The following is a 27,405-nucleotide window of genomic DNA, read 5'->3' as shown; positions in this document are numbered from 1 at the left end:
TTTTAATGTTACAAGAGACTTGAAGATGCCCTGTGGTGAGAAAGCCTATGTGGAGAACCCCTCTTGGGGAAAGTCCCAAAGCGAAGATCTAAAAATAATGGAGACCAAACCAGTCCAGGATGAGAGAAGAGAGCAAATGTTTTTCAAAGCACACAATTTCCTCATAGACTGATTCTTGGTATAGCCTCCATTCATTTAGAAGGCCGCTGGGGGTTACCAGGAACCAGGTATGCTAACAACGACTCATAAAGTCAAGATGCTCTATCTCTTTCCACATTGTCTTCATTATTTTATATTCGTATTAAGGTCTCATTTGCAACAAATGCATAGAAAAAAACTGTTCATGCACCAAGTAACATCTTAATTCTTCTGGAGTGCATATTCTCTTGGTGACATAATATGCTCTTGAGAAAGTAAGAAAATCACTCTTTCATCTTTGAGAAAAAAATTACTACCCATTTTTGTTTTACCTCCCATCATTTTGTCTTCAGAAACTAGTTGTGATACTAATTATTGGCACTTACTGAACCAAACACAATGGTATGGACCAAACCCAGTGCTAATATGCATTATCATAATAATCTAATTTAAGCTGCACCTGTAGGCGGTTACAACTATTATTCCAGTTTTATGGTTTATAACATGGATCATAAAAATAGCTAAATAGCTTAACTAGAACTACATCACTGTGTGTTTGGCCCTCCCTCCAACGTGAACTTTTCTTGTTGTTCCAAACTCTTCGAAATTAGTTATAATTCAGGTTAGTGTTGCACAAAGAATTTGAAAAAACTCCAATCAAGGAGTCAGGTCAGATTTCAAATGAATTCAAATTCAAGGAACAGTGACTGAAGCTGAAAGTCGTTCAGACTATGAAGCATGAGCTCTGTTTACCCCCTGAAAATACAGGTTTTCTCATTGAAACTTCAAGCCTCCTTAGAAGTCAACCTTCTCAAATCCCAGTGATGAAACTATTTTTCTATTAAAAATTACATTTTGATAAATATTATAAATATTCCACTTTCGACTATGCTAACAGGTCAGCCAACAAGAAAAATGACTTTAATGTAAGGGTTTTGCTCTTTCAAAAACAAGCCAGCAATTTAATGGAACTCAAAAAACAAAAAAACCTTCACCGTATGATATATCTGTTCCATATCTACACTAAGACTGTAGTGAAGACGTAAGTTCTGCAACGTCTCCTTATCTTTATTCTGTGTGACTCCTGCACTGTGTACTGCGATAATTAAATACAATCAAAAATGCGTAAAACAACTGATTAAGGAAAATACTCTTACCAGTAAATTAAGTTCCCCTTAGTTCCACTGTGATTTGTTTGCAGTATGAAGACAGGATTATGGTTTGCAGTTTACAGCACCTAGGGATAGATTAGAAAGTTGTAATTTTGGAAATAATTATCATTTAAGGAGTCACTTTTAAATTAATTTTTACATTTTCTCTTTAAAAAAATAGATTTAATTTTTCTTTCTCCCCACACCCCTCAAAATTTCCACTCAAATACCTAAGCAATAGTATTACTGTGTTGCCAAAAAAAGGGTCCTGTGAATTTCTGTCAAGGAACAAAAGAAGCAGAGAGGGCAGGCATGCAAAAGGCAGCCACATAATTACACTTCTTATTGAAAACATTATCGATGTGTCTTCTCTCCTGAATTCATGTATTTTGCAACAGACCACAATTGTAAGTATTTCTACAAAGCAGTTCTCCTGACCTGTGTGGCACAATAGCTACTTGCATCTGTCTGATGCTGTGACTAATCTGTCAAAATAAAATGATACAGCTTTTTATTTTAAAATGAGGAGAGCTTTGTCAGGAAGCATTCAAAGATCAGACCTCTGAACTGAAGAGTGAACATAAGCCTTCAACTCAAGAGGTCATCTCTCACCCTGGTTTGCCAAGCCGCCTATCTCTTAAAACAAGAACATGTGAAATGAGGGGACTGATTCAACCAATATATCCAATCCTCTTACTGTTCATTCCCAGGTGTCTCAAGGATTGGCTCCCAATCTCAAAAAGATTGCTTAAGCTTGTTTTTGAATGCCATCCCATGAACACGTTTTTTAAAAACTAGATTTTCTATTAGGCATCAGAACAATCAGAATAAGTCAACATTTTTTTTTTTTTTGCATACCAGCTGTCATAATTTAATGACTGAACATCATTTAGAAGAGCTAAATTCCATGTAATAATTCTGACTCATTCTGGTAGAAGTTACGGATTAAGGAGATTTATAAAACTACATCTTTGGCCCTAAGAAAAGGAAGACGGCTGAAAAATTCAAGCAACTCATTTCCACTCTGTGTATTATTTGACAATCTCTTTGGCCTTATTCCAAAAGCTGTTGCCAAGAAGTTATAAACAGATTGCAATGCCTCCGGAGAGAACCTCACACCAATACACTGAGAAGAATTCCACCCTGGCAAGTATGAGAAAAGTCGTCACTGCTTTCCAGTTGACCAAGTGACACAGTGCACAGACTGTGCCCTTAATACTTTTGCTTAGTAACCTCATTTCAGCCCCTTAAGGTCTACTTCTGACACCATTATTATTATAAACAGAAATGTTTATGGATGACTAACCATGCACAAAACTGCGTTTAATATGGCTTCTAACCAATGGGTCCATGGTACACATTGTTTTAATATAATTGTGTTCACTGACTTCTGCAGGCTAATAGAAGTTTACCTAAGTAGAATAATACAGAACCTGGCTCCCACTTTGTTGTGTGCAGCATCCTGTGTGTGTTACAACAGTCTCTCGGTGGGGAAAAGAAATAATGCAATGTTTGCATATGTTGATTCAAAATGAGATTTGCTGACCCTGCTGTTTCATTTGCTGAGGTGAACGTTAAATGACTTAATCTAGAATGTTCTTTATCTCAGTGATAAAGAATGTCATGCATTCAGGATCTCCTACAGCCATGGTACTACTGTTATTGTTCTAACATTAGATCTGTCTAAGACATCTCTTCAAAATCCATCATGTCATGAAGCCACATCAGGTGGCTCTTCCCAATGGGTCCCCATTTCTTACCGCTGTTAAGGACACTCATGACAACAGAGATCAGTACTTGTGCTGAATTACCCACCACACTCTCACTTAGGAATTTCAAAGCAGTTGTTTGGCATTAGGCATGGAAACTGTAGCTATAATCAAACTTATTTGTATGCTCACAGCAGCAGCCTACGCCCACAGAGCTCTCATCTGCTTCCTTCAACTTTGGTTCAGAAGGCACTCATATTAATCATGTATGTAAGTTCCTTGTTACTAATCTAATCTCGCTCTGTGTGTGTGTGTGTGTGTGTTCTTAGTGTTTACTGTAAATGAAGAATTATCTCTGTATTATTTTATTTTATTTTATTTTATTTTATTTATTTATTTATTTTTTGAGACGGAGTCTCACTCTGTCACCCAGGCTGGAGTGCAGTGGCGTGATCTTGGCTCACTGCAAGCTCCACCTCCCTGGTTCACACCATTCTCTTGATTCAGCCTCCCAAGTAGCTGGGACTACAGGTACCTGCCACCATGTCTGGATAATTTTTTGTATTTTTAGTAGAGACGGAGTTTCACCATGTTAGCCAGGATGGTCTCAATATCCTGACCTCACGATCCACCCTACTCAGCCTCCCAAAGTGCTGGGATTACAGGCGTGAGTCACTGTGCCTGGCCAGTCTCTGTATTATTAGGTTTTCTTTCATTCCTTCATGCTGTAGGTGCATGATCTCTGGAAAGATGTACACAGACCATCTTTAGAATGCAACAAGAAATATTGAAACATATATACATATATATACACACACACACACGTACTTATGATTTTCATCTAATTTTTAAACATTTCTCTCCTTTTACCATTTTCTTATGATAAATTTTAGCGTACTAGTGTCTCTGTACAATTTAGGATATACACATAGTGGAGGGATAGGCTCAAACATTATTAGATAAAGGTATATACACAATACATTACTATAATCTAAGAAAACATCTTTCTAATTTTTTATATTAACATGACTTACAATCCTTTGAATTTATTTACTCTGGAAAGCGTTTACCCTTTCCCTCACCACCATTGACATAGATACTAACATCTTATTCTCTATTATTAGTGAAAAGTTGTGTGTTTTTTTCAAAGTCTCTTAGTTTCTTTTACTTGAGAGATACAAATAAATATACCCACCGAACGTAAAATAAGAATGGAGAAGAATATTAAAAAGAAAATATTAAAAAGAAAGTAATTTAAGGCAAAACAACCATTTGGGTCCTTATTGGTTGTTTGCTTTGTTACTAAGATTTGAAAAGTATGACTGAAAGAAAACATAGTGTATGCACAATAAACTAGTTAAATTAAACTCTACTGACTTGCAGCAAAGTGAAAAAAAAAAAAAAAAAAAAACCAGAGAGGAAGCATACTGGAAGGAGAAATAGTACTTGCTCAAGAGCAAGATACAGTAAAAACTGGGTTATGAGGGTACACTCAGCAAATAACCTACCCATGGTTGGTGTAATATGGGAGCTGCGGATCAGTGGAAGTCAGGGTCACATGTTTTCTGAATATGAGCATGTTGTGACTCTGAAGTTATCAAATACTTGAAAGTAGTACTTTTCACACAACATAGCCTCTACAGCAAACCTATGACTTCATTAGATGCTCAGCAAGAAAAATGGTGATCTCTTGCCATGCTGGAAGAAAAGTTGGCTTCATGAGACATTTTGAGACATGTCATTTTACAATATGACTCCTTTCTAAGCTATTTATAAGGTAAATTTCTCTTTATGTACTGAATTGACAGCAAATCATAAGTATTTTGAAACTCCATCTAGACAGAATTAGCTAAAGGCCTAACAGTTATAAATATTCCTATTTATTCTTATTCCTTATTCTGTATAAGAAATCTTGAGTTCCATAAGGGCATATATTAGCTGTACCAATGTCTCTGCCTGGCACCATAATAAAATGTAATATGTACTCTTTGGATAAGGCCATAATCACCAAAACAGCATGGTACTTACATAAAACTAGGCACATAGACCAATGGAACAGAATAGAGAACCCAGAAATAAACCCAAATACTTACAGCCAACTGATCTTCGACAAAGCAAACAAAAACATAAAGTGGGGAAAGGATACCCTATTTGACAAATGATGCTGGGATAATTGGCAAGTCACATGAAGGAGAATGAAACTGGATAATCATCTCTTACCTTATACAAAAATCAACTCGAGATGAATCAGGGACTTAAATATAAGACCTGATCCTATAAAAATTCTAGAAGATAACATCAGAAAAACTCTTCTAAACATTGGCTTAGGCAAAGCCTTCATGACCAAGAATCCAAAAGCAAATGCAACAAAAACAAAGATAAATAGGTGGAACTTAATTAAAGAGCTTCTGCTCAGCAAAATGAACAGTCCACAAAGTAAATAGACAACCCACAGAGTGGGAGAAAATCTTCACAATCTATATGTCTGACAAAGGACTGATATCCAGAATCTACAAGTAACTCAAACAAATTAGCAGGACAAAACAAACAATCCCATCATAAAGTGAGCTAAGGACATGAATAGACAATTCTCAAAAGAATATATACATATGGACAACAACATATGAAAAAAGTGCCCAACATCACTAATGATCAGGGAAATGCAAATCAAAACTACATCTTGATACCACCTTACTCCTGCAAGAATGGCCATAATGAAAAAATAAAAAAAATAGTAGATGTTGCTGTAGATGTAATGAATGAAAAGGGAGCACCTCTACACTGCTGGTGGGAATGTAAACTAGCACAACCACTGTGGAAAACAGCGTGGAGATCCCTTACAGAACTAAAAGTAGCTCTACCGTTTGATTCAGCAATCCCTCTACTGGGTATCTACCCAGAGGAAAAGAAGTCATTAAGTGAAAAAGGTACTTGCACACGCATGTTTATAGCAGCACAATTTGCAATTGCAAAAATGTGGAACCAGCCTAAATGCCCATCAATCAACAAGTGGATAAGGAAATTGTGATAAATATATATGACGGAATACTACTCAGCCGTAAAAAGGAACAAATTAACGGCATTCACAGTAACCTGGATGGAACTGGAGACTATTACTCTAAGTGAAGTAACTCAGAAATGGAAAACTAAAAATCATATGTTCTCACTCTTAAGTGGGAGCTAAGCTATGAGGGTGCAAAGGCGTAAGAATGATACATGGACTTTGGGGACTTGGGGAAAGGGTGGGAGGGGGGTGAGAGATTAAAGACTACAAATTGGGTTCATTGTATACTGTTTAGGTAATGGGTGCACCAAAATCTCACAAATCAGCATAAAAGATCTTACACAACCAAATACCACCTGTTTCCCAAAAGCCTATGAAAAAATAATTTTAAAATGTATATATATACTGTTTGGATGAATTAATGAATGAATGCATTAAAGCTATACATATCAATTAATAGTAGTATTCATAGTTCCTTCACCTTACAGTCACAGGTATGAATTTCATACTTTCATAGAGCAGGAGGGAGCACATTACCAGCACAGTGTCTGTCAAAAGAGATGCTACAGCAGAGAAAAAAGAGAGAGACTGAAAATATAGCAAGTGTGCGCTTACTTGCTGTGTGATCTTAAGCTAATCATGTAGACCTTTCGATCTCCAATTGTCTCCTTGGTAAATAAGGGATAATAGTATCTGTTTTGCAGAATGGCTTGGAGGAATAGCACTAACATGCAAAAATTGCTTAGCACAGGGCTGAGATCTAGCCGGTGCTCTGTGAAAAGCAAGGGGCAGCTGCAGTAGCAGCAGCCACATCATTGTCCTGATTGATGATGTCCAGTGAAGCTGGGAGGGACACTTGAGATCAGTCTCCAGGTTCCCCCTACTTGAAAGTCCCCACTCAACTCAGCCATCAGGAGGAAATCACACAGTACCCTGCATGGTAACATATGAACCTTGACAGCTGCTGTATAAGCCACATGTGTGAGCAGCTACATGCCTTATTCTCACAAGACAAAAAAAAAGTGTTTTTTTTTTGTTTTTTTTGTTTTTTTTTAGAAATCTTGTTCTTGTCACCCAAGCTAGAGTGCAAAGACACGATTTTGGCTCACTACAACCTCAGCCTCGTGGGTTCAAGCGATTCTCCTGCCTCAGTCTCTGGAGTAGCTGGGATTACAGACACCCGCCACCACATCCAGCTATTTTGTTTGTATTTTCAGTCGAGACGGGGTTTCACCATGTTAGCTAGGCTGGTCTTGAACTCCTGACCTCAGGTGATCCCAAAGTGTTGGGATTATAGGTGTAAGCCACTGCACCTGGCCAGAAAAGCGTTTCTTTACAATGTTTTATGCAAGACTTTTAGTTCCTTAGGTCGAGGTCGGGGAAAAACGATCTTATTAATTTTTGCCTTCCTAGTACTCAAGCACAATGGCTGTCAGGTTGCCAAATATTGGTTGCTTAATACACACACATTGACAAAAAATGCCTATTCTACATATATGGGTGTGCATTTGAGATCAAAACTGGCTATTTTTAAATTGTTTTCCTTTTAAAATGTATCTGATCTCAATTGATCTTTAAACACTGGAGATTTTGAGTGATTTTTTAAATTGCTAGAAAAGGCTGTCAGCACCTCAGCTTTTAGTCAATATTTAGGTCAATATTCTTAGAAACTGGGATGGAAAACACCTTTTTTTGGTCATCAACTAACATTTACCTGACGGGAATCAGTTCTTGATTCAAATCTTGCAGGCCCAGACCTTCAAAATGTGTGCCAAAATGCGCAATACAAATTTGAATGATGATATCTTTTAAAAAGGAGAATGATACATGAGGCACATAATATTCCATAGGTTATAAGCTACTATTACTACAAAAATGAACACACAAACAGAAATTCTTCAATATGTCTAACATAAAACAATGTACAATAAAGTAAAAACTAGAAAAAATATGATAAGCTGTTAATGTTTGCTTCTGGGAATTATTTATCAGCAAAAACTTATACAGGCAATGTGAAGATGTTCAATTTTTTTCTAAGAATACTTCTGAAAAAGCATTCTAAATGGAAATATCCCCTATTTCTGATCACGAGTTTTAGCATTTCTTTACTAAATCACAGATACTGACTCTCTACTTAGCATCATACGTGATTTTTTTTCTAATATCAGTTGAAGACATATTATATGTCAGACATCGTATTTAACAATTTAGATATAATCTCATGTAATACAAGTACCTCTAATTTGGGTACCACTAACTTTAATTTTACAGAAGAGTAAATGAATTCAAATAAGTTAGGTATTATTTACAAAGTTACAATGAGAATAAATGTCAGCACCAAGATATGAACCCTAATTTGTGTAACCTCAAGGCCTGTGCTATTATCTACAGTAGATCCTCTTTCTTACTGCATCACTCATCTCAAGTACCTTGAGCGTCTTTAAGAAAAGGAATCCAAACGGATTATACCTCAGTCTTTTACTATTTTTAAGATATATTCAACTGTCTTTTTTTTTTTTTTTTTTTTTTTGAGACGGAGTCTCGCTCTGTTGCCCGGGCTGGAGTGCAGTGGCCGGATCTCAGCTCACTGCAAGCTCCGCCTCCCGGGTTTACGCCATTCTCCTGCCTCAGCCTCCCAAGTGGCTGGGACTACAGGCGCCTCCCACCTCGCCCGGCTAGTTTTTTTGTATTTTTTTAGTAGAGACGGGGTTTCACCCTGTTAGCCAGGATGGTCTCGATCTCCTCACCTCGTGATCCGCCCGTCTCGGCCTCCCAAAGTGCTGGGATTACAGGCTTGAGCCACCGCGTCCGGCCAAGATATATTCAACTGTCTAAAGGAGGCTGTATTTAGCCTGTTTTCACACTGCTACAAAGAACTTCCTGAGATTGGGTAATTTATAAAGAAAAGATCTTTAATTGACTCACAGTTCCGCATGGCTGGGGAAGCCTCAGGAAACTTACAATCATGGTAGAAGGTGAAGGGGAAGCAAGGGACGTCTTGCACGGTGGCAGCAGAGACAGAGAGTGAGTGGGGAACTTCCACACACTTTTAAACCATCAGATCTTGTGAGACCTCACTGACTATCATGAGAACAGCATGGGGGAAACCGCCCCCATAATCCAATCACATGAGGATTACAATTTGAGATAAGATTTAGGTGAGAACACAGAGCCAAACCATATCAGAGGCTAACAGCGTAATAGAGCAATATCAGCAAAGAATATTCCAAGGCAAGTCAGAGGTCCTAACAAGTTTGATTCCTAGGTATGTCAGCAACACTCCCTATTCATGACATGTTTCCTAACTAACTGGGGCCTCAGAATCCTTATGCACAACATGAGAATTTTAACTGAATGCTATTTACAAGTTTTTTTTTTTTTTGCCTTTGAAGTCTATGATTTTTTTTAAACTCTCTACTAATGGGACTGAAGGAGGTACAGAGAAAGGCACTATATTATTTAAGAGATTGGGTCCATGGGACTCACACAGAGGAAGATTAAAAACATTAGAAATCTTTAGTGTGGAAAGATGAATACACAGAACTGATAGACTGAAATAAAATCTTAAGGGACACAGAAAATGTGACTATCACTGTGTTTTCTATAACTTTGGGTTATTACAACTTGGAAGACAGGAGATCCTCCAGAAATAAACTTAGGACAAATCATACACAATAGAATTACATTACTATAATAGATCATATATGTTAAAGAAATATATAGCTTCCGAAAAAGGAGAGACATAGTTTTGGCCAGTGCAGGCACAGTTTATTCATAGAAATGAGGATATGCATTTCATCACTACTGTCCAATAACATCATGGAGAACCAAGACACATTCTCAAGAACACTTCCCCACTTCCCTTCCCTATAGAAGGCTGACCCAGAAGGACCTGGCTCTGATTGATGATATCAATAACACTCAGACACTTGAGGGTTTTGATCCAGCTCCAGCATGTAGCAAACAACAGGTCATCAATAGATATTTTCTTGAATGAATGAATAAGCTCTGCCACTTACTAGCTGTGTCACTTTGGGAAAGTTAATTAACTCCTCTTTTTTCTGCAGTCAAATGTGGATATGACAAAGCTCCTGGGAAACCAGCTGTAGGTAATTCATCATAGCAGAATACCAAGCAGGTTGAGCAGGGCCTAAGGCCAAAGGCTGCCATGCAAGGTCCAAATCTCTTACCATTCATTCGCTAGTCTTCCCACCACGAATGCTGAGGCAGCCAAACAATCCTTGAGGCCGTGTTTTAAGCATGTTGCATAGTCAGACCTCAAAACTCAGATCCTGGCACAAATACCAAATTATGAAACTTAAAAGCCCCACCTGCCAGAGGCCAGGGGCCCTCTTCTGGAGGTGCTAGTCCTCTGTTTCCCACCTTGGAGTATGATAGTAGAGGCATCTCTTGTTTTCTCACTACTATCAAACATAGTATATGAAAAGAAATGTTTGAAACAATCTTGAAAGCAATAAGCAAAAATGTCAATGTTTTAAGTTAAGAATAAATCAAATAGATAATCTTTTAGATCTCAAAGAGGACCCAGTTCCTACTTTATATTACTTTCTAATGCAGTTGGAGATGGCCTCCCTTGGAAGTAGAAGGCACTAACATTTGCGGTAGTAATTCTGCAAACCATTTATAGAGAAGCACTATGTTTTTCTATATAGTCCAAAATGTATGTGATGGTAGACTCAGATATCACCTTGAACTAATACCTGATCAAATCAGTTAATTGTGGGCAAGTTAATACCAATGTCAAGCTTCCTTGGTAATGATAATGGGATACACTTATACAGGGCTAACTATAGGCCAGGCACTGTCTTAAGTGCTTTACATTTTATTAACTCATTTTATCCTTACAAACCATGAGGTAGATACTGTTTTGCTTTTTTTAAATGTCCTCATTTAACAATGACCGAACCAAGGCATAAAGATGTTACATATTGCCTAATGTCACATGACCATTTCTCCAGGATGGAGTTTTATAATTTTGATAACCTTAAATATTGCCGTAGGTGTTACTACAGCATCAGTACACCTTTAAAGCAAACTCTTGTTCTTTATGGCTGCAAGCTGAGTGACACAAATATTTTTAATAATGTTTAGAAAGCAGAATTATAAATCATGAAGTCACATTGAAATACATATGAAAACTGCCTGGAAGTCTTTTAGGCTTATTTAGGTATGAAAAGATGTTAACATCACTATTATGAAGCCCTTCTGTCCCAGAGCATTGTACAAAGCATCTTTGTTTATTCATCCAATAACATATTACTTGACTATTCTGTGTCTGGCACTACACTCAAGGCATATCCATGAATGGGGAGCCCTGTGTCCCCAAAATAGAAACTTGTCTAAACATAGACAATCTCAGGATATTACTCTGTTTCCTACTTGAGCCATTACACCTGCTGCTTTGGACTGAGTATTTGCTCAAGTGGCTTTCAACTCCTGACCCACCTTCTAAGATCCTTGCATCACCAGCATGGAGGCCTCAGAATCCCATCCTCTCCCAAAGTAAACCAAGAGCTAAACGTTCTGTTTTCCTTTAAATATCACTAATTTTCAGTACTAGTCCACACTCTCCAGCTATTTTCAGGGCTGTCTTTGTATTTTAGTCTTGATAACTACCTAAGGTCTCATGCTACAGTGAACCTTGGGAGGCAACAAATAATTTTCAAGTAGTTTCACTCTTTCACCAGCAGAAATTCGCTTTCTACCTATGAAGTCAGGTTGGAAAGGATTTGTAGGAGACAGCAATTGGTTAAGATGAATAACTGTGGGAGTTTTGTTTTATCATAAAAGTAACAAATGCTCACTCTAGATATCTGGTAAAATACAAATATATATGTATACATACATACACATATACATATATACACACATATACATAATAAAATGGACATCATCTATGAAATAATATTTTATTGTATTTCCTTCCCCAATTGATATATTAATATTCAACCAGTGCTATAGCTATACTCATATACACACACATATACACACATACAGATATGTGTATGAATATATTACACATGTAAAAATCATATGCTGTTTATCTCTACATAACATTATGAGCATTTTGACTTTTTTAAATATCCTAACATAGATTTTTATGTTCACGTGGCCAGTATGCACAGATCTAGAAATCTAACTAAGTTTGGATTAAGCATATTAATATATGCCCAAATACCAATGGAAAAATCTTTACTGAGTGTAATTTATAACAATAAAATCTTGGTAACAACCTAAGTGCCCAATCATAGAGAAATAATTAAATATGTAGAATATAGTTATGTATTAGAAAAGTTTATAATTTTAAAAAGTTGTGTTTTCAAAGAATATTCAATGCGGAGACTTTGTATAATATTAGGTGAAATAAAGCACTACAACATTTTATATAGGATGTGAGCTTAATTTTGCTCATACAAAAAAATACTATGCATTAATGTCTACATGAGAAATAACATTGGAAAGAAAAATATCAAATTGCTACCATTGATTATGGGAGGAAAGTGGTAAAGAGAGATTGAAGATGACTTAATTTAATAGATATATTTCTAATGATCATGCATTACACTTTTTTTTTGCATCAAAATAAACATGCTAAGAAATAAAAACACTATTTTCTCCAAAGCCACATAGTTATTTGGTTAGGTAAGTAGCCCAGTTTAGTAAGCTACAACGGAAAGAATGGCATTCCTGTTGGGTTTGGGGGCTGATATACAGGAGCAAGAGAGGCAACTCAGAAGCCTTAAAGAGCAGGGCATTGTCGAGAAGATATATGAAATTTGGGAGGCTGAAGATGAGGTGTATGAGGGCAAGCAATAGATAATAAAAAGAGATGAGGCTGAAAAGTTGGATTGCACAGAATGTGAAGATCCCTGGGCGTCATGCTCAGATAATTAAACTTTAACTTGTAAAAGAAGACCATTGTGGATTTGTAGTAGGAAATGACAAGATCAGATTTATGTGTCAGGAAGATAACTCCAGTTTGGTATCTTTGTATTCTCAGATGCCTTCAAGGTTTCAAGGAGGCTGGATGTCTTGATTCATTATGAGAGAAAGAAAAAGAAAAAAAAAAAAAGGAGGAAAGAAAGGACCAAACTGATTGTGTCAGAAATGATTTGAGTCCAGCCCTAACCTTAGAGAACAAATTTTAACTGTTCCTTGGTTTCTTTTAGAAAAAGGTCTTTGAGTAGAGAAGGGAGTGGAGTAATGAGAAAATTCTAGACTAAAATGTAAAGTTAAATGAACAGAACGGCACCGTCTTAGGCACTTACTAGCTAGCCATTGAGTCTTGAGTATGCCACAACCTCCCTGAATGTCTCTTTCTTCATTTTTTTTTAAAAACTGGAGTTAACAACCCCTGATTCATTTCACTCACAGGGTGGCAATGAGAATATATAAATGGCAAACTGTGTAACACAGAAAATGTCTAACTAATGATAATTATTATTTTATAGCTACTCATGAGCAAATAGAAACTTCGATCTGGAAAAAACATCTAAGTACAAACATCTAACTTGTAAAACTGCGAAAATAAGTAGCTAATCAGCACAGCATAAATAAATGACTCTAATGACTTCTTAAAAAACCTAAAACTGTTACAAAGGGGCATAGTAAGATGTTCCAAAAATGAAGTAGGCTATAGTTATTGACAGGATGTAAATGTTACCTTAATTATTAAACTTCTAATTTACTATAACAATATGCTAATTATTGTAAAGTGCAAGGGAGAAAAGGTACAAATTCAATGACAATTCCCAAAATATTGTTAATAAAAATTAAATAAAAATAACTCAGTACAAAGAGCTCCAGGGACAGTGTACAAACACACTGATACACAAAAACAGTTGTGTCACTCAAAATACCAAATTAATAATGTGTAACGACATGCCAATATACAGAATGAGATCATGATTCTCCTGTGCCTCCTCACAGTGAGGTCAGTAATAGTAGACACCAAAACCTTCTCAGTTGAAGAGATGAATATATGAATTCTAAGCATAACATCTGGTCAACTATCAGTTGTTGCCATGACTTGCATTTCTGCCGAATACTGATAAGTACATGAATCAAAAATAAGGAAATCCAGAGATATTTTTAACATGAGGAGAGTCAAAATATTGGAAACTATTCATTAAAATAAAATTTATGTTGGGCTAGGTAAGCTGAAAATATAGTTGAGTGTCACACCAAACACATTTAGAGGTTAAGAAATAGGTCTAGGCTGGGTGCGGTAGTTCACTCCTATAATCCAAGCACTTTGAGAGGTCGAGCGGGGAGGATCACCTGAGGTCAGGAGTTTGAGACCAGTCTAGCCAACATGTTGAAACCCCGTCTCTACCAAAAATACAAAAAATTAGCCGGGCATAGTGGTGGGCACCTGTAATCCCAGCTACTCAGGAGGATGAGGCAGAAGAATTGCTTGAACCCAGGAGGTAGAAGTTGCAATGAGCCAGGATTATGCCACTGCACTCCAGCCTGGATGACAGAATGAGACTCGGTCTCAAAAAAAGAAGAAGAAGAAGAAATAAGGTTTTAAAACATATACTCCCAATTGAAAATTTCAATTAATATAAACTTCTTTTTTTATTAAAACCAACACTTAACAGAAAATATAGTTAATCCAGTCTTACTTTGCAAACTTTGAAACTTAGTTCGCCTACGGGCTAGGCCTGTTTCAGTTCTCTAGGAAATTGTACATATGCAATTATCTGCTCAGTTCAAGCAGGAAGAGATAAAAGTGGCAGTGGTAATGATGAGGGTGGTGGTTTTAACAGAAAAAAGAGAGGAGAGGAAAGAGGAAGGAAAAAAATCTGCCTTAATATGGGAAATCACCAAGGTAATTGTTTTTATTTTGTATAAGTATTGTGGAGAAGTATTCATATCTCCAGTATGCATTGTCTTTCTCCTCCCAGGGAATTTGAAAGGTAGATATTTTACAGCACAAGATTCCTGTTAGACAAAACTGATAGTAAATATAAAGCAACATATAAAATTCATCCTTCTGGTACTTAATACTAAAATAGTAGGACTCCCACTTAATGTGAAAGGAAAATTGGTTGAATTATCAGGTTAAGAGGTTCTTAACCCCATTAGGATCACAAACACATGTGAGCATCTGGGGAAAGCTAAGGATTCTTTCTCCATAAATATGCACCTGCCTTCATGAGCACAATATATTGAACACAACAACAACAGTCTCAAAAATCACCTCTGATCTGGGCCATTCAAACTACTCAGACAAAGTTGAATTGAAAAAAGAGATTGTTCAGCCTTAATTTAGAGAAATAAGATCTGTTGTAATTGCTTAGTAGAGTTTCATTGCAATCTACCTATAAGAATATAAGAGTCTACATTTTACTGCAATATAACGAAGATTTCTAAATTAAACCTTTGAAACAACTATTCATGTTAATTTTTCTAGGTTTATTTATAAATGATGAAAAATAAAATTAATTTACAGACTAAATTACTTCCTTAGTGTCATACATAACAAGTGACAAAGGTCAAGTGTGGAACCCAAGTATTGTGATTCTAATTCTAGTCCTTCTGTAATAATATTGTAACCCAATCGCTCTGTCAAAAAAAAAAAAAAAAAGGTTTACACTTTCTGAAGGTGGATGTTTAAAAAGGCACAAAACAAAGTCAGTCTTTCCCTATGAAAGAAAGCCATAGTTTTTTCAAGTCATCAGCTGGTGGTTTGTTGTGAATGTGCGAACAGGCTGTGGACGCAGAGCCTTCCTACTTGGGATTTTGTCGGTGTTAAGCCTTTGCTTTCATCTGTTCCTGTTTAATGTGAATGACACAAAAGCCAGAAAGAGTCACCACTTCCTTCATCTCTTCACACAATCCAGGCATCATATAGGAGCTTAAAAGACACATTTTCTTCTCTTCATTATGTACTGAATGCTCAGAATTTATTATACAAGAGTTCCTTTGATCCCTCAGAAACAAGCCCTTTTTGAAGCTCTGGTAACAGAGTGTTTAAAAGAGCTCTTCCAGTGGGGGCCAGTTGGTCACTCAGGACACATTCTGAGTACCCACTTTGTACAGAATCTTATTGGGCCTTTATAATACTATAGAAATTCATGGGGATAAGGAGGAGAGAGGACCCACCCTAAACAAAACAAAGCAAGAGCTGCACAAACAAGGAGATGTGACTCTTCCCCTTTGAGAGACCACGTGCTCCAGAGGGAGAGAGAAATTTTATCTCATGAAGGCTGAGATGAGGGAAGAGGTGGTGAGGCACAGACAAAAAATTGATTTTCAAGTTCAAGACAAAAATAATTTAAAGATTAAGTTCTAAACTGTGCATAGTCAACATTTTGTTTTGTTTTGTTCTTTCAAAACCATGTATGAGAATATCAAGTCCAGCTATAAAGATTCCACTGAAACCTCAATAGGCATTTCATAATCCCACGAAGAGCGGATAAAATGTAGTAACTAAGTGTTGAACTAAGCTATTATGTGGAATATTCAAACAAAAGATTCCTTCCTCTAATTCTTCCAAATACACAATTATTTCTGGAAAATACTAAGATACATATTGTGGGAAATGGACTGAGTTCTGCATAGCCAACACTTCTTTGAACATTCACATTCTTTTGGTTTGAGGAATGCAGTATTGTCAGGTTGTTGCCTGCACTGATTATTCACTTAGCATACCTGGAGTGGCTGCAACTGAATTTGTTTCTGTATTTTAGCAAAAGATTTGTGGCAACTTATCAATGGGAGCATGGGGAAACTGGCTGGTCAGAGAACCTTTTGTGAATGCCATTTTCTCCTGCCATTTTTTACACATCAGTGCTCAAAATTAATGAAGTTACCGAAGGACATAACAATTAGGGAAAAAAGATTATGAAGGATTTTTAATAAATCGTATTGGGCATAAAACATGCTAGCAGAAATTATAATTAATAAGAAGTGAAATGTAACACCACCTTAAAATAGAAAGCAGAGTCCCCTTGGAAACAACACATGGGGCTAATGCAAAAATCAATGTTCGCTGTGCTGGTTGCTTGCAAAATTACACAATTAATCCTGTGTAAACTAACCTATCAGCAATACACACTGCAGGGTTGCTGATAACTATTAGGCTGCACAATGCATTAAAGAAAGAGAAACTTAATGAGATCCCATGAGAATCTAAAGATTTAAATCAGGTTTTTTTTTTTCCTTCTGTAAAAGATCATTTTTACTCCACTTAGTGGACAATACTTTTCACATCTGATACACATATGGTCAAATCCACCATTAAATCAATCATTAGGAACCCGAAGACATTCTATTTTGAGTTTAAAATATGCTATTGAGCTGATTTCAAAGTACAGGATTTAGAAATCTACATAAGATGCCACTTTACTTATCTCTCTCATGGAGTTGATAGAAATCCACTGCTATCCCATATTACTGGCCTCTCACAGGGGCTAATGAGCCATTATAAAATTGCTGCGATGACACACTCTATACCACGTGAAGGTATGTGGTCTCATGTGCATTCAATTTATGTTAGTTATAGTCTGCATTATTCCACAGAAGAAAATAAATAGAGATGGAAAGTAGCCACTTAGGTGTAGTAATTTAAAAAATATTCCCTCTGCTGTGTGTGTGTGTGTGTGTGTGTATACACATATTTACACTGAATGTATGCAAACATGACTACATCCATGTGCAGGGATCCCCTTGAACAGTTAATATCTACGTAAAAAGTTGTGCACAGTTTAAGAAGGAAATCGTTCAAATATTTTTCTGATGGTTGGAGTAAGCCTTTAAGGTGTGTTGGTGAAGTTTTTCTAACTCTCAGATTAAATGTCATCCCATCTGAAAGCATATCACCTGGGCAAAAGATAAAAGATTCTTCAAACATTCCCCTGTGTTTTCATTGCACACTTAATTGAAATAAAATTGTCTTAAAAATATATTATTTTTAACACTATACATTCCAATAACATCATTAACTTTGGCCTTAACTTCTGAGTCCTGGTTCTTTCATTCCAGCTATGGTCTTGTTGTAGATCAATTCCATTAGGCAGTGTTTGCCTCTATCGAAAAGCTGTATGCCAAAACAGATGAGTAGATGAATGGGTGATGGATAAATCGATAGCCAGACAGACAGACACAGAGATACACAAATAGATGGATAGATAGATGTAGGTGTTAATTGTAAGAAGCACAAGAGAGAAAAAGAGGAGTACTGTCATCATCTCATAGTCTCCCTTGACAGACATTTCTGGACTTCCTTCATATTGGCTCCACTCCTGGAAACACACAGCGCAATATTGTAACAAAATCACTAATGGAAGTGCAAGCAGTGAGTGCAGGTATCTCAAGGAGTAGAAAGATGTGAAGAAGTAGGAAGAGGCAACAAGAAGGAACTCCAAGAGGAGAAAGAATGTAGAGTACAAAGAAGAACAATTTGCCTGAAAAGCTGAGAGCTACTGGTAATAAAGAAAGCTGACATTTCTTCTCTGACATGTCAGCATTAAATCTGTAGTACCTGTCTGTGCACACATGCTATTGTCTCCAGAAATCAGTCTATTTCTAGTCACTTTTGATTTCTATGCATGCCTTTTGTCTTTGTTCTCCATATGCATATTACGTATAGTCTTTGAAAATGATATGAGCCTGATAGCCCTCATTTTCATGTAACAGTCATTGAGGATGTTTGAGAAAAGACAAGGTTTTCTGTTCATATGTTTGTCTTCCCTCTTTTGCTCAGAGTCACTGCTCTCTAATACTAGGAACTGACATCACTGGAGCTTGCACACAGGTGTATGTGTATTCTAGATCCCAACTTCAGATCTCTTTCACCAGAATAAGATACTATTTTTTGTTCCTTGTGTTGCTTTTTTATATAGCTTGTCTATAAAATAGTTCAACAGAAAACAGGAAAGGAATATTTTAAAAACTACTCTCTGCTTGGGTTTAATAGATGGACATTCATAGGTGTGGTTACTAAAGTAAAAGTAAGATGTGCATGGGATGGAAAGAGGAGGTGGATAACATTTATGCTTCTTTAAAACCCTGTTGAAATCAACAATTGCTACTTTTTTTATCAAGCGTAAACATTCATTTTACTTACAAAGACTCCGGGTGAGATTATTTACCTGAAGTAATAGGCATAAATTAATCTGCTATGTGAAACTAGTAGGCCTTACAAAACCTAAAAAGTTAGCACCAGGTGGCCCTAGATAGGGTCCCACCCTGCCTAGATAGGGTCCCACCCTGCCTCGATAGTGTCCCACCCTGATAGGGTCCCACCCTGCCTCGATAGTGTCCCACCCTGATAGGGTCCCACCCTGCCTCGATAGTGTCCCACCCTGATAGGGTCCCACCCTGCCAATTCCGGGAAACAACCTCATGAGGTCCCACCCTGCCAATTCCAGGGGTCTCACCCTGCCTCGAAGTTCCCGGAATCATCAACTCCAGGAAAGAACCTCATAAGGTCCTGCTCTAACCAATTAAACCAAGACCCCTTGCTCAGGCTATAGCTAGACCCAATCATTTTACGCCTTAAGCTTTGTTTGAATTTCGCGCCATAAGCTGTGTTTGAACTTGTGTTAGCCTATATAAACAGCCTGTAACAAGCAGTCGGGGTCCCAGGACCAACTTAGAGCTTGGGACCCTAGCGCGCTAGTAATAAATAACTCTCTGCTGTGAATCTCGTGTCGGTGATCCTTCGCGACGACCCCTGCCCAGGAGGGAATCGAGAGTTCGGTTCCAACACTATGCATTTCAGATTTTAACAAAAATTTTCCATTTTCAACAAGAAAATATTTTGACAAGGAATAATATGCCCTTCTTATTCTGTTTTCCAAACTCTCCTATATGAAGTCTACTTAGAAAAGGATCCTTCTTTATCAAACTGTCTGCTAAGCATTGAGAAGAAAGGCAACATTTTGGAGGATGATTAAAAGATTAAAAGATTGGAGAAAAAATAAAATATATAAGTACTACAGGTCGGGCGCTGTGGCTCACGCCTGTAATCCCAGCACTTTAGGAGGTCGAGGAGGGTGGATCACCTGAGGTCAGGAGTTCAAGAACAGCCTGGCCAACATGGTGAAACCCCGTTTCTACTAAAAATACAAAAATTAGCTGGGCGTGGTGCGTGCTTGTAATCCCAGCCCCTCGGGAGGCTGAGGAAGGAGAATCGCTTGAATCCAGAAGTTGGAGGTTGCAGTGATGCAGTGACGCCACATCACGCCATTGCACTCCAGCCTGGGTGACAGAGCAAAACTCCGTTGCAGGAAAAAAGACCCAATTGTTGGCCAGGCGCAGTGGCTCATGCGTGTAATCCCAGCACTTTAGGAGGTCGAGGAGGGTGGATCACCTGAGGTCAGGAGTTCAAGAACAGCCTGGCCAACATGGTGAAACCCCGTTTCTACTAAAAATACAAAAATTAGCTGGGCGTGGTGCGTGCTTGTAATCCCAGCCCCTCGGGAGGCTGAGGCAGGAGAATCACTTGAACCCAGGAGGTGGAGATTGCAGTGAGGCAAGATCTTGCCTCTGCACTTCAGCCTGGGTGACAGAGCAAAACTCCGTTGCAGGAAAAAAAAAAAAATGTATATATATATATAACATACGTAATATATAAGTATATATATTATATTATATATTATGTAGTATATAATAGAATACAGAATTTTCGGCCTGGCATGGGTGGCTCATGCCTGTAATCCCACTTTGGGATCGGCACTTTGAGAGACTGAAGCAGGCGGATCACATGACACCAGGAGCTCAGGATCAGCCTGGCCAACATGGTGAAACCCCATCACTACTAAAAATATAAAAATTTAGCCAGGCGTAGTGGTGCGTGCCTGTAGTCCCAGCTACTCGGAAGGCTGAGGCACGAGAATCACTTGAACCCGAAGGCGGAGGTTGCAGTGAGCTGAGATCATGCCACTGCACTCCATCTTGGGTGATGGAGCGAGGCTGTCTCAAAAAGAAAAAGAAAAAGAAAAAAAGTAAGATTAAACTTCTTTTTTTTTAGACAGAGTCTCACTCTGTCGCCTGGGCTGAAGTGCTGAAGTACAGAAGTGCAATGGTGCTATCTTGGCTCACTGCAACCTCCATCTCCTAGGTTCAAGTGATTCTCCTGCCTCAGCCTCCCTAGTAGCTGGGACTACAGGTGCGTGCCACCACGCCTGGATAATTTTTTGAATTTTTAGTAGAGATGGGTTTTCACCGTGTTAGCCAGGATGGCCTCGATCTCCTGACCTCGTGATCTGCCCACCTCGGCCTCGCAAAGTGCTGAGATTATAGGCGTGAGCCGCCGTGCCCGGCCATAACCTATTCTTAACTATTCTTCTCTTTATTTTAGATATCTAGAAAAGTAGTTATTGTTTAGTTCCTAGACAGTGGTGGTTTTGTGTGTGTGTGACTATAAATGTGTGTATACATGTGTGTAAGTAACTGAATTGTGTTTGAGCCAGCTTTCACTTTTGCTTGGAGAGTTGTCTCATAAAGAAATATAAAGATATGTTTTAATAATTAATTCTTAATTAATTATCGCATACTGTTCTTGGGCTTGAGGAAAATAAACATTACCCCAAATTCTACCTTATTGGATGTCTCTCTGATTTATATTCATTTTCAAACTTCAAAATGTTTAAATATACTATATAACTCTAAGGGTCAAATAAAGGATAGTATGTGCAACATTCATCACTCATTATTTGTCTATTAATTATCTACCTACAGAGGTAGACTGTACACTCTCTGAGGGCAGAGACCATTCTGAGTTGTTCATAATTGTTCCTAAACATAACAGAAAATGTGTTACATACTCAGTGGGCAACAATTATACGTTGAATGAATAAAAGGTTCATTAACATAATCCTCTATTCTGTAAGTACCTAACACAGTCCTTTTGAGTTCTTTTTGAGATGGAGTCTCACTCTGTCATTCAGGCTGCAGTGCAGTGGCGAGATCTTTGCTTACTGCAACCTTTGCCTCCTGAGTTCAAGTGATTCTCCAGCCTGGCCTCCTGAGTAACTGGGATTACAGGCATGTGCCACCATACCTGGCTCATTTCCTGTTTTTAGTAGAGACGGGGTGTCACCATGTTGGCCAGGCTGGTCTTGAACTCTCGACCTTAGGTGATCTGCACGCCTCGGCCTTCCAAAGTGCTGAAATTACAGGCATGAGCCACTGTGCCTGGCCTTGAGTTCTTTTAATTGATATTTTTCACTTTTCTCTCCTAGCAAACCCTCAATTTGATGTAGCTAACATGGAAACTACCTTTGCAAAATTATGACAATAAATGTATTAGGCCATTCTTGCATTGCTTTAAAGAAATACCTGACACCAGATAATTTATGAAAAGAAGAGTTTTCATTAGCTCATAGTTCTTCAAGCTGTACAAGCATGGCACTGGCACTTACTTGGCTTCTGGGTGAGCCTCAGGAGTTTTTACTCATGGTAGAAGGCAAAGTTGGAGCAGGCACAGCATATGGTGGAAGCAGAAGCTAGAGAGAGACTTAGTTTGAGAAGAGCCACATACTTTTAAACAACCAGATCTCCTGAGTACTCACTCTCTACCGTGAGGACAGCAGGATATGTTCCCATGACCGAAACACCTCTCCTACTAGGTCTAATCTCCAACACTGGGGATTACATTTCAACATTAGATTTGGTGGAGATATATATTCAAACTATATCAAAGAGAAATCCAACATAGCTGACTCTATCTTGCTTCTGAACTCCAAGCTGTCCTTGGTCATTCCTCAGCATAGGCCAAGCTATCTCTGGGAGAAATTTAGTTTATAGTTTAACCTTAAAACAAGGATTAAAAATAGCCATTCCCCAAACTATCCCCTCCTTGTTCAGGGACCATAACCACCTTTGTAAAGGTAATAAAAGGCCACAAGACTAGGATTATGGGAGGGGCCTGAACTCTATTAGGATGTGGGTATAAACAATAACCAGACATTGTCCCAGAGGTTACAAGATTTGCAACCTTTCCAATTACTCCAATAGGTAACATCATTATTGTCAAAATCTAAGATTGGTCTTTGAGATATTTTTCAGACTCCTGCATTTGGGCAGCCCAGCTGACTACACCAGGATCTGCCACTCATACCAAGGAACTAATTTGACCAGTACTGGAGCTCCCACCCAATAACTGACTTCATGTAAGAAGACAGCTTTGACCCCTAGGATTTCATCCCTGCCCCAACCTATCAGCATTTCTCATTCCCTAGCCCCCTGCCCACCAAACTATCCTGGAAAATCCCTAGCCTCTGAGCTTTCAGAGATGCTGATCTGAGTAATAATAACTCCAGTCCTTCTGCATGGCTGGGCCTGCAATTATTAAACTATTTTTCTACTGCAATACCACTGTCTCAGTGGATCTGCCATATCCATGCAGTGGGCAAGAAGAACCTGTTGGACAATTACAATACAATTTTTGATACTTCACATGGATCTAATATTAACAACTGCAGTAAATACATAGCAAGTCTATATGCCAAAATAATGCTTTATTTAATAATTGCAACAACATTCTGAGATAGGTCTTATTCTTTATTCCTTATACAGTTATAGTTCTGACAATGTGCCAAAACTGACCACATTCTGAATAGTAAATTACTCTAAGAATAAAAGATAGTATAGTCCTCACACAAAAGTTATCTTACCTCCATAAGATAATACTAAGAGGACATTTATCTTCTAATATTATTTACATAGTGCAAATTTGTATTCCTATAACACTTCACTTAAGTATCATTATTTTATATCAGATAGGGATAGTGATGGGTGATGACATTTCATCCAAATGTCACTTAAGTTTATGGATATTTCAACCAGAAAAGAGTTTAAAGGGTGGAGCAATTGATTAAAATAATGATCCCAAAGATGTTCATGTCCTAGTTGCTAGGACCTGAGAATATGTTAACTTACATTGGAAATGGGACTTTGCAAATGTGAGTAAGGTGATTCAGGATTTTGAGATGGAGACATTGTCCTGGATTCTGTGAGTGGGCCAATGTATAACAAGTGTCTCTACACAAGAGAAGCTGGAGGGTCAGAATCTGAAAAGGTGTTACGAGGACAGAGCCCAGAAAGAAAGGGAAATTGGAAGATGCTATACTGCTGGCCATAAAAATGAAGGATGGCACTAAAAGAGCACAGAGAATTTCACCCCAAAATATGGCTCCCAGATGTAATGAATACTTTGAATTAACATTCCTTAGAAATCAATATGCCTTAGAAGAGACTTCTCCCCTATCTTCATAAAAATAGGATGGATTCACCAAAAAGAACAATTGTTTTTCCTTCCCTTCCCTGTTATCTCATTATCTCCTTCAAGACAGGAGTGGAAGAATGTATTCAGAACTGGCACAGCCTTTCTACAAAATAGTGAGCGTCTCTGAGGTTCATTCAACTTCCAAATCAGTTATAAGTCCATCTATTTGTTTTCCCAAGGATCCATTTACTTCTCCGTAGTAATCATGTAATGTCTCTCAAAAGAATTACCTATATTTCCCATCTCCCCCTGCTCTTCTGAAAGGAGGTTATAGAAGTGTTTGCGTTTGATTGGGTAATTAGGTGATCACTCTGTGATTCTCCCCATGCCTATGGTTAAATAAATTTTATACCTTTCTTCTTATTAACATGCCTTATTGTGAGTTTATTTTTCAGCAAACCATCCAAGGGCAAGAGGGCAGCTTCCTCTTAGCCCCAAAAGGACCGTGAGCCAGAGTGCAAGTGGCCTCCAGAAGCTAAAAAAAAAAAGGCAAGTAAGCAGATTCTCCCCTAGAGCTTCTAGAAAAGTACAGCCCTGCTGCCACCTTGATTTTAGTGTGGGGAAAAGAAAGATCAGACTGACACTGTGTCTATATAGAAAGAAGTAGATATAAGAGAATCCATTTTGTTCTGTATTTGAGATGCTGTTAATCTGTGACCCTACCCCCAACCTTATCCTTGCAAGAGACATGTGCTGTGGTGACTCAAGGTTTGGATTTTGGGCTGTGCAGGATGTGCTTTGTTAAACAAGTGCCTGAAGGCAGTATGCTTGTGAAAAGTCATCACCATTCTCTTAATCTCAAGTACCCAGGGACACGTACACTGCCAAAAGTCACAGGGACCTCTGCCTAGGAAAGCTAAGTATTGTCCAAGGTTTCTCCCCATGTGATAGTCTGAAATATGACCTCATGGGAAGGGAAAGACCTGAGCATCCCCTAGCCTGATACCCGTGAAGGGTCTGTTCTGAGGAGGACTAGTATAAGAGGAAAGAAGGCCTCTTGGCAGTTGAGACAGAGAAAAGCATCTGTCTCCTGCCTGTCCCTGGGCAATGGAACATCTCCGAGTAAAACCCCATTGTATGTTCTGTTTACTGAGGAAGGAGAAAACCACCTTAGGGCGAAAGGTGGGACTTGCTAGCACAATGCTGTTCTTCATGCACTAAAAAGGTTTATGGAGATGTTTACACATGCATATCAAGGCACAGCACTTTTCCTTAAACTTATGTCACAGAGATCTTTATTCATATGTCTTACTGCTGACCTTCTCCCTACGATGATCCTATTATCCTGCCACTTCCCTTTTTCTAAGATGGTAAAGATAGTGATCAATAAATACTGAGGGAACTCAGAGACCCGGCGCCGAAGTGGGTCCTCTGTACACTGAGTGTTGGTCCCCTGGGCCCACTTTTTCTTTCTCTGCACTTTGTCTCTGTGTCTCATTTCTTTTCTCAAGTCTCTCCTTCCACCTAATGAGAAATGCCCACAGTTGTGGAGGGGCAGGCCACCCTTTCATTTAGGACTTCCAAACTCCAGATCTCTAATAGAAAAGGGTATGTTGGTTTAAGTCACTAAATTTGAGGAACTTGGTTATTACCATAATAGGAAACTAATACAAGTAATATAACATAAAAATGTGTAGTTAAGAACTTACATTTTAATTTTGGGGACCCATACTTTGTACTGCTTTTGAGTTCATACAAAATATATGCTGCCTTTATTCTAATTATTTTGTAAGGAGATGAAGTGATATTATATTCATAAGCCTGAGTTAAAAGTATGCTGCTTCTTACAGAAACCTAAGTCATAAAATCAAATTTATGTCTTGAATGTAGTTATAGTTTTTCTGAACGCATACAATATTTTTATAAATTGAGTCAACAAAATACTAAGACACAATGGATTAATATCTTGGATAAGTTTAGGTGTACCATCTATGTTCTTGTTAACTTAATACTAAATGATTTAAACTTTTCAGTGGTATGCACATCTATATTTCAATGGTAAGAACACAGAACTGATAAGAACATTGGAAGGATTACATGAAATGCCAAGTACTATTAATGCATAAGTCCTTTAATGACTGTTAAGTACTGGGGTGGGGCTCATGTGAATTCCCTCTACTCTTCCTCTTTTAAGGAACTAATTGGGTTGACCTTTTGTCTGGTCTTTCACAAGGATCATGATATTAAAAGTAAAAGGGATGAGATTTCTCTTAGATCTAAGCAAATGATTCTTTGAATAAGTTTAGGGTCTGCTACACATAAACACTCATAAGCTCACCTTGTAATCTGGAGCTGAAACAAAAGTTGATAACGATCTTCTGTGATAGTACTTCAACAACTGAGGGTTCAAAATGCACTGATTACTATAGTCTTAATTTTACAATGATGATTAGTGTCAATGAAAAGAGTCAAATTCTGTAAAATATTTGATGAGATTTATTCGGAGCCACATGAGTGACCATGGCCCACGACACAGCTTCAGGAGATCCTGAGAACACGTGCCCAAGGTGGTTGGGCTACAGCTTGGTTTTATCCCTTTTAGGGAGACATAAGACATCAATCAATGCATGAAACATGTACATTGGTTCATTCTGGAAAGGTGAGACAACTCAAAGTGTTGAGTGTGGGATTTCAGGTCTTAGGTAGATTCAAAGATTTTCTGATTGGCAACTAGTCCAAGGAGTTTATGTAAAAACCCAGAATTAGTGAACAGAAGGGAGTGTCTTGGTTAAGATAAGGATGGTTGTGGAGACCAAGATTCTATCCAGATGAGGTTTCCAGGTAGTAGGCTTCAGAGAAAATTGATTGTAAATGTTTATCAGACTTAAGAATGTGTGGGTTAAAACATGTTCAACTTTACTAGCTGTTGTGAAATTCCTCCTCCAAAAGGAGGTTACGCCACTTTCCACTCACACCAACAGAGCATGAGTGTTCTCATTTCCTAACACCTTCACAAGATTCTGTACTACATAATTTCATTGTTGTAGCCTAATAAATGGTAACATTTTTCTATTGTGAGTCTTTTTTGTGATGGGGTCTCATTATGTTGCCCAAGATGGAGTACAGTGGCTACTCATAGGTGAAATTATAGCATTCTACATGCATGGGTGTAAAATCCTTTGAATGTGAGGACTTCTTTAC

General features: G+C 38.0%; 1 protein-coding gene across 3 annotated transcripts in view; it reads right to left on the bottom strand.

Annotated features, from left to right (window-relative positions):
• CHL1 (cell adhesion molecule L1-like) overlaps positions 1 to 27,405 on the bottom strand; it is a 215,521-nt gene that overhangs the window by 163,240 nt on the left and 24,876 nt on the right. For all 3 annotated transcript variants that reach the window (XM_011937220.1, XM_011937222.1, XM_011937221.1), the window contains exon 2: positions 1,296 to 1,375. The gene's annotated coding sequence lies outside the window, so the exon portion shown is untranslated. The remainder of the gene's footprint in view (positions 1 to 1,295; positions 1,376 to 27,405) is intronic.

This window comes from Colobus angolensis, unplaced genomic scaffold, assembly GCF_000951035.1.
Source record: "Colobus angolensis palliatus isolate OR3802 unplaced genomic scaffold, Cang.pa_1.0 Scaffold160, whole genome shotgun sequence".
NCBI classification, from domain to species: Eukaryota; Metazoa; Chordata; class Mammalia; order Primates; family Cercopithecidae; genus Colobus; species Colobus angolensis.
This window is presented reverse-complemented; position numbering and strand designations above follow the sequence as displayed.